Genomic DNA, 9290 nt, shown 5'->3' with positions numbered 1-9290 from the left:
TGAAGGGTCTCCTCCAAAATAATTCAGCATTCTGCTGTGGTGTTAAATAGAGCTATTTTGTATGTGCATGCAGTTTTTTTTATGACAGACAAGCATCAGCCAGAGGCTCAGTAAGACCACCAAATTCATTTCACTGCTGTGGCTGTAATGGAGAATCAGTCTCTAGGGTCAGAGAAAGTGTGTTAATCTACTTTATCTGCTAGCTTACAGAAAATTGCATATTTAAGCCTCTTGTTATGAAACAGCTACATCAGTCTCTAATTAATGTGTCCTACAGGCTGTCTCAGGCTGTGGTACCTTCAGAAACACAGTGCTTTGCTACTGTATTCCTACCAGCAGCAGCAGCAGCAGCATCAGCACCAGCTCCGTCAGCAGCACACGGAGGCAGTAGCACATTGGTTAACACTGTACATAACCTCCTCGCAAATTGCACAGCTTCAGCAGCAACACATCCATTAGTCTGGAAAAGACAGCGTTCCCCAGTGGCTCCAGTGCATTTCCCCCCAATTCTTCTGTCACTAACCAATCCTCTGTACGCTTTCACTGCATGCAGGGAGTGTTCAGCACTAATCAGGTCAATGATCATCCCAAGTCTCTGGGGACCTGACAGGAGCCTATCGCCCTAGTTAGAAGATCGCCCTCTCCGCGTCACAGAGGTTTGAGATTTTATTATACAGAGACCAGTGGCACAATACTACTCACTACAAGAGAAGCTCTTAGGATTTCAGTGTGACTGTTGTCTGAAACAGAAGAGGAAAACCAGGACCACAAACAGTTCCTCTACCTGCTGGGTGTTGTTGCTTTGGCTGCTGATGTGAACTATAGGACAGAAAGCATCTCAATTAAGGTAAGTGGTCCTTTATCTGGGTGAATGCATCCTCCCAAGTGTGTGCATTGAAACTTCTGAGTGAACTGGCATTCTGCACTGCAGCAAATCAGCCTTATATCTCTGTCAATAAAAAAGCTATTATCTTTTTTACAATTTCCCTGATAGTATTCTGTCAATTTCTGGAGTGAACTGTTTTCCTTTGACCTTTTCATGTTACTAGCATGCTAGCTTGAAGGTTGTCTTTCAGCTCTGCTATACAGCCATATTATTTATAGGACATGCTAATGTGTGTTCTTTAATGTTTAAGTGAAAAAAAATTGTTTGCATGATGAATCTGTGTACTATGTTTTTATACTTTGGGCTGAAACTTGAGTTTGAAGTTTATTGATGTCAAGTCCTAAAGGGAGCTTGTGTGACTGGAGATTAGATGACTAGTACTGTAAACAGTAATTAGAGAAAGAATAATACACAAAGTAATGTACTAAACTGAATCTTGTTATATGTCCCTCAGCATGGCTAATAGCAGAAAAAAAAATGAAATGTGACTCTAGCCTAGTGGATATCTGGAACATAAAACAAGCCATTAATGTCAACATTGTACTCTGTTTCCATCTTTCTCTTAGAACATTCTTATTTATAGAATAGTTCACTGTATTAATAGGTCTATAGTACCTAAGAGACACCGGAGAAATAGTGAAATATCTGCTTTTCTGCAGATTTACAATGCTGGATGATATGTGTTACATAGATAACAGCCTGTGAGCTTCCAATACATCTCATTGCCCTGATTAATGTTGCAATGAGTTACTGTTAAAATATTGATAATAATACTTTTCAGGATATTTCAAGACAGACAAATATGTACCCCACATTCTGGTCAAATGCAAATATCCAGTGTGGAGAAATAAATATGACAAACAAATTGTTAAATCAAAAGCTGGTTTAGTAACCAGGTATGTCATTCTGTCACTGTAAATTTGTAGTTGGTGGATCATTTCAAGGAGCCTTTTGCCAGACTAAGGTCACCTCTCCAAGTTAACAAGAGTCCATTGTCCATTTGTGATTAAGTGTTCATATATTCTCACTCAGGATAAAAGAACTTCAGATGAGTCTGATTTTATAGTTTTAGAATGTATTCACTTTTTTGTGCAAAATCAAATAATCATTTAGTCATTTGACAAAACTATACCACAGATCACATATATTTGTGGCTAATGTACTGTACTTGGCATTCTTTGTGATCAGATGTTAATACTGTAGTATGATACCATATTGTATTCACAGTGGCAATTTACTGCTTTTGCCTATTGGAGGTTTAATTTTAATTGGTAAAGTGTGTCTGGATGTGTATTTACTGGTTTGGCAGCACATCATTGGCAGATAAAGTATAATGTACAATTATACATACAAATGTCTCACATTATCATAAATGTTTCCGCGCTGTTCTCTTTTACAATCACAATTAGCAGAAAAGTTCATATTGTAATAAAATAGGATGCCATGCCAGGGTAATAATTCCACCTGTAAATTAGTGATCAAGTATTAGGAAAAAATTGTATGCCATAATCACTGCACCACTGTTAATATACTAAGAGCTGTCTATTTAATAACAATAAGTGACATCTTGCCATCCATTTATACAGATACATTTGACTGATTTATGAGGATCCAAACTAGCTGGAATGTATTTTTTTTGTGTCCTAATTTAATATGCTTTTATATATATATATCACAATTTGTTAATTTATTACATTTAGGGATCCGATTTACAGTTACATACAGTATATTTTATATAATTTTATATGATGCAGTTACTAGCATGCTCCAAAAAAAACAAAAAAAAAACACAAATGAAATGAACAGGCACATGTGAAGGTGAAAAGAGGGTTATATTTGTTGACCATAAATAAAAATAACCTGAGATTATCATATTATAAACTTTTATTCTGCTTTTTGACGTAGTTTAATGTAATGTGCTTTGATGTAACATAATGGGAAACAGTCGGGAAGCCGATGGACGGAATGCCGACCGCCGGCTGGCGGTATATCATACTGAATCCAATAAAAATTAGGACTATATTTACTGAGCGGTGAGTTGTCTAAGATGCCAAATTTCCGCATTTTTTCCCCCAGGATTTAAGACGGTAATAATTTTATATACAATGATTTAGCTTTTACTATTATTGCCATTTTGAATCTTGTGTGCCAAACTGCCAAAGGCTTTGAAAATCCGCTAATTAGTAAATATAGAGGGGATTTCATTTACCAGCGGTAATTTAAGATCCCCCGTAAGCTATTCAATTAGCCCTGAAGCCGACAGTAATTGAGGCAGGTAAACAAAAATCCCAGATAATCAGCCCCTTTATCGCGATTGCGGCATTGAAAACACATACGTATGTGACCTTTTCATAGATTCAATGTGTTTTCGCGCAAATATGTTGGTGGCTAATTGATAATTGAATAGCACCAGAAAAATTGTGAAAAACTCTAATTTTCCATACCCGAAAAAAATATTGAGGCAAAGTCTTTAAAGTCTAGGCAAATCGCATACATCTGGAAATATATAAATGCTCAGTTTGAAGATTAAGTTGTTCCCTGCCCATTCCTATACATTACACTGTAAAATTCAGTATATCATTTTAGGGAAGCTTGTCATTAGACCAACCCCCTACCTCCACCCTGATCTCACCACCCAAAAAAAGTACTCATTAGGTCTACTTTACTCAAATAAGAAGACTTCCTTTGTAACTTTCTCTAACAAATGTACAACACACATCACAAATGTGAAAGAGCCAATATGGCTGCTACAATTCAGCATAACTAAGATTATGGATTTGTTATATAAATGACCCATATAAATATATTCCTCTTCTTCTTATAAGTAGCCCAGTTTTATTATATTACCCCACAAACAGAACCTAATCTCTTTAGATAACACCCTTCAATGTACTGTATCTTTTTCTGATTTAAATGATACACTATGGGCCTGATACAGAGGTGCTTGCTAACTGCTAATTGCTGATATGCACGCAGTTGGCTGACGTTGGAAGTACTGCGCATGTTTACTGCACAGAGATGCAAAACAAATTTGAATACGAGAGCTGAAAATTTAATTGGGCATTCCTGGGAGGTAACAGGGGTGTGGTTAGCCAAGAAGGGAGAATTGCATCTGCCATAGGGCTGCTGCAAGCTTCGATGTTGCGACCAAAAGACACAATGAGACATGTTAGCGCCACTGCCTGTGGGCACATCAGTAGAAAGATCGCGGCTTTAGCATAAAGATGCAGTTGCAGGATAAGACACAGCTGCATCTGTGTGCACCTCTGAATCAGACATTTGATCAAATTTTTTATTTAAATGAAGATCAAGTACATTTTTAATGATGTTACTAGATTAGAGGTGTAGCTACCAAGATAGAATGTAATATATTTCCCTCCAACATTACATAATAATAATAATAATAATAATAATAATAATAATAATAATAATTAATAATAATATATTACATTATACTGACCATACTCCATTTTTACACCATAAGCAGTCATGTGATTTCCTGAGCAATGCTGGCTATAATCTTCATCGTGTGAGATCTTATACCATCTACTCTGTACTACAATATGCAACTCACCATGAAGCAAATTTAGCAATTAAGCCCTGGAAGTTTTAGTTGAAAAAATATTAGAACAGCCACAAGGCACAATCATTAACGGTCGTACCAGAACAAATATCTATAGGGACTGTGGTGTGACTTCTGTAACCTGCTCTGGTTCAGGGCTACAATTCCTGTTTCTTTTCCTTTCCTTATGATCATGGAAGTATCAGCATTTAGATGAGCCTATGGGCCCAATATTTATTAACATTATTTTTACCAAAATAAAGTGAAAAAGGGTGTTTTCACACATTTTTCACATTATTTTAGTATCACTTAAATTATCACATATTTTTAGTAAGCAGATCGCATTTCCCATAATTGCAATGGGAAATGTGATCTGGCCAAAGATACTAAAAATATATTGTGTAAAAATACTGGGGAAAGCACTACCGCCACCTAGGGATGACGTTATTAGGGCTTTCACCTGGTTCCCTGACTCCTGATCTGCTCTAACAGGCAGAGCAGAGCCAAGAGCCAGCCTCAGTGATCAGCTGTGTAGTCTAAACAGACCCCAAGCTGATTACTGCACAAAAAAAAAGTATAAACAAAAATACTTACCTGAGTCCAGGGCCGGTGATCTGGTGATGTCCTCCCTCCGGGGCTCCGTTCAGCTGGTCTCCTGGCTCCTGCACTGTGACCCTGGTCAGCTGCTGCATCAAACAGCTGACTGGGTCACAGTGCAGGATGGGAGACCAGGTGACCGGATCCCTGGAGGGAGGACATCACCGAAGCAGCGATGACCTGACTGGAGGTAAGTGAAAGTAATGGAGGGTCGTGGGGGGGACCAAGAGGGTCGGGCCATGGGGGGGCAGTGGCGGCTGGTGGTGAATGCGCAAAACCTTGAAAACATAATTGCGTGGGGATTCACAGGGACAGAGCTGTCTCACAAGCTCTGTCCCTGCAAGAGATTTTTAATAAATCCTTGTGATATTGTCTGAATTCGCAATGACTGAATTCGCAATGCGAATTCAGGGCCTGATTCAGAGCCATGCGCTCTGACAGAGCGCTAGCTCTGAATCAGGGCCGGCCTTCTGTTTTTTTAGAGCGGCCTCCTGGCCGCTTAAATAGCTGTGGGTGACCACCCACAGCTATAGCAAGCGGCCAGGAAGATGGTCGCAATGGTCAAGACCATCGTGACCATCGGGCTACTTGTGGTAGGGTCCTGTTGCCGCAAGCCCTAGAGTGCTTTCGGCTCTAACAGAGCCGAAAGCATTCCCACTGACATAACTTGTGATGTCAGTGGGGCCGGTCCCAGATGGTAGACGTTCCCATGGGGACGCCTCCGTCTGGGCAGCCACACCCCCGACCCGCCCACCAAAGGGGGTGTGCTGTCACTCAACATTGACAGAACGCCCCCTTTGTTACGAGACCCAGAGCGACGGCTTGCCCGTCGCTTTCAGGGCCTCACGCATGTGCCTGACAGAGCCGGCTCCGTCGTGTGCATGCGCACTGGGCCACCATCGACCCACTTGCAAGCGAATAGCACTCGCGAGCGGGTCTGAATCAGGCCCTCAGTTGGTAATATCACACTACAATCTGCATTTTTAATGCTGATTGTAGTAAATAGGGCCCTAAAAGACAAACATTTTGGAGGCCCAAAAATGCACTAATGACTAGTCAGTGTATAGTGGATACTATTATGGATAAGTAAATGTGAGCAGGGCTTAGGCCAGCATGACCTGGCCAATGAAGCAAACAAGAAAAATTAAATGTGAAGGAACCCCTACTGGGTATCTGTGGGCATGGTGACTTATACACCTACCCAGGAATTGCAGCTTTAAAGATTCACAGTGGTGTCCATTATTGTATTTAATTTAATGCCTCTGTGTTAGACTCAAATACTAATTTTTACAAGTGGGTGCATCTTTTATACGCTAGTTGTACTCTTTGCTTCAAATTAGAAGCTAGTAGCCACAATCATATTGCTACTATAAATTGTCACCTTTTCCCTTTCTTCATGTGTTTTTCTAGTCTCCCACTTCCTTTCCTTTCTATATGTATTATACTATATGTTTCAGTTTCGTTGTATCGCTTACCTTGAAGGTGGTGTTCATTTTACATATTCTCTACATTATCTTTATATGTTTTGCTATAGTAATGAGATTGAGAAGAGAATTTACGACGATACTCTACAATAAAACCTCATCAGATCTTTTCTACAATATTACCATTCTTCTGTTGGGATGTAGTTATAATCCATACAGTCGCGATGCCAGCTCTTAGAATTCTGGAGCTGGAATCCCAACACTTGTCAGAATCCCGGCGTGGCATCTCGACCACCAGAATTCCGACAGTAAATACTGGTATTAGGGGTAGAGTTAGGGTTTGGCACTAGGGGGAGGTTTAGGGTTAGGCACTAAGGGGGGATGGTTAGACACAAGGGGGGAGGTTAGGTTTAGGCATTTAGGCACTAGGGGGGAGGGTTAGATTTAGGCAGTGGAGAGAGAGGGTTAGGGCTAGTTAGAGGGGAAGCGTCAGGATACTGACTGACAGGTGTCAGTATCCTAACCTGTCGGGATGCCGGCGTTGGGATTCTTACCACCGGGATCCCGAGCACCAGCATTGTGTACCCAACCCTTCTGTTTAATATAGTGAGGATTAATTTGAAAATAGTTTTTAGTTATATGTCCTTCAGTATGCTATGGACCCCTTCTGTTCTTAACATCCTATTGTATTGATATAATGTATTGAACTGTGAATTTGTTCCTTCAAGGTTATTTTATTGGTTAGTCCTTGGAAAAACCCAATAAATATATATATAAAAAAAAGATTTACAGTGGTTTTATCAAAAAAGTGCAAATTATAGTTTAGATTAAAAAGTAGTAGTGGGTAAAATTATATGAACAGCAAATGGGAGCTGATTGTCTGCAAAATGCAAAAGATGGTTGCAGGGGAACAGTGCCTTATAGTGATGACCGCTTTGGACATAGGTCTACAATTGGCCACTGTCAGTGGCAGAAATTAATTAATCACACAATTGGACAGGTGCCTAATTTTTCTAACCAGATGCCATATTCATTCATACATGTTCTGGCCATTAACTTGAATTTTCAGGTCAGAACAGTCTTCGGCCAGTCAGTTGTATGACTCATTCAGCCATACAAGACAGACTGGGTCTTGCAGAAGCTGACATCAGATCTTTTACATTCACCCCAATGTATTCCTGAATGTGTAAAAGTGCAGAGTAAATGCTGTCTTGTGGTGTCAGATGCTACTTTTGCAAATGCACCCATTTTTACAAGAAAAGTCATAGAGCTGCTTATTATTTTAATATGTGACATATTTTGTAGCCACATGCAAAAACAATCACAAGGACAAGATTATTAAAACATTGAGCCATGGCGATGGAATATATATAATATCATTGGTGGATTATTGGTTTGTTCTGCATCACTGTATATTCTAGCAACAGGGCCATAACTAGGGGAACACCTTTGCTGCCTTGTGGCGCCTGCCTCTGTCTTGTTGAGCATCTTTTGGATTTTTTCCCAGCTACGGCCCTGTTTAGCAATACAAAATGCTGTTTATGAGCAATCAATATATCTGGGGGTCCTCAGTACAGTTTTTTACTCCTTAAACAACAGCCTTACACTGCCAGGGAATGGTACAAGCTAAATGTGTATTTGCGGTCAGCAGCTTCATTGGTCACCCATTGCCAGACATGGGTAACACCATCTAAAGATGGTGTTACTGTACCACGCCACTTTAGTGTCTCCATTGCAAGCTATGGGATTTTTGGTATCATGCAAAAATAAAGGGACCACAGGACAAATCAATGATTTCCCCATGGTTCCACTGTTCTTAAATAGGAAATCAGGCCTGCCGAGAGCTCCGGCGGCCCCGGGTAAAAGGGGGCGTGGGCTAATAGCAGTAGGTGTGGCCACGCCCCCTTTGAGGAAAGAAGAGAATAAAAGTTTTGCAGCGCTGGGGAGGGGGGGGGCAGGGTTGGACTGGCCCACATGGGTACAGGGGAATCCCCCGGGGGGCCCCACTGCCTGTGGGTCTACCTACTCCTATTGTGATTATTTTCAAGACTCCACTTGAACTATACATTATACATATGTTACATTATACTGCACAGGACTATGGTGTATTCCTGTTATTAATCTGGTACATTATCATGTATGCACTAGCAGTATTCACTATAATACAATTTGAAGAAGCCCAGTCCATGCACTCTCTAATGGTTAGCAAAGCTTCTGTGGAGGCTGGCCACACCCCTTTAGAGGCTGGTCACACCCCTAAATATGGGCCCCTAGCACTTCATTCTCTCGGTGGGCCCTTCATGTCCCAGTCTGAAACTGTGGGGGTGCTCTGAGCCCTCTCAGCCCGGCACATAATCAGTGGGGGGCACAATCAACTGGATCGCTCCCCCCACAGGCATAGGAGACTGCGGTGGTTGCTTCTTAGCAGCCACGAGCAGTCTCCCAGTGCAGCCCAGCACATAGCAGCATGTGCTGGGCTGCTGTCATGTAAGAGGGGGGTGAGTGGTGCCGGACCCAGGCCCCCACCAGGCCCCTCCAGCAAGCCCAGGTAATTTGTACCTGCTCCCCCCTCTCAGCACCCATGGGTAGAATCAATGATTACCAATGGCGGATATTACCTAGGGGCTGCGGGACTGCAGCCCCCAGTAAAAACTAACTACTGCTTCCACCATCCTCAATGAGCTGCGGCTTCCCGCTCCGGTCCCGGTCCCACACCCCCCACATGTGTTTGCAAGATCGTTGAGTTCTCTCCTCGGTGCAGGGCAGGTACAGCAGGGAACAGGAGAAAGTCCCCATGTGTGGACTGGCCCTACGAGGAATT

At 41.6% G+C, this 9290-nt stretch overlaps 1 protein-coding gene across 2 annotated transcripts in view; it reads left to right on the top strand.

Annotated features, from left to right (window-relative positions):
• The first annotated feature begins 586 nt into the window (after nt 1-586).
• Nucleotides 587-9290, top strand: part of CDH12 (cadherin 12) — an 873582-nt gene continuing 864878 nt past the window's right edge. For both annotated transcript variants that reach the window (XM_088468267.1, XM_088468266.1), the window contains exon 1: nt 587-847. The gene's annotated coding sequence lies outside the window, so the exon portion shown is untranslated. The remainder of the gene's footprint in view (nt 848-9290) is intronic.

Source organism: Taudactylus pleione, unplaced genomic scaffold (assembly GCF_031769625.1).
Source record: "Taudactylus pleione unplaced genomic scaffold, aTauple2 ptg000083l, whole genome shotgun sequence".
NCBI classification, from domain to species: domain Eukaryota; kingdom Metazoa; phylum Chordata; class Amphibia; order Anura; family Myobatrachidae; genus Taudactylus; species Taudactylus pleione.
This window is presented reverse-complemented; position numbering and strand designations above follow the sequence as displayed.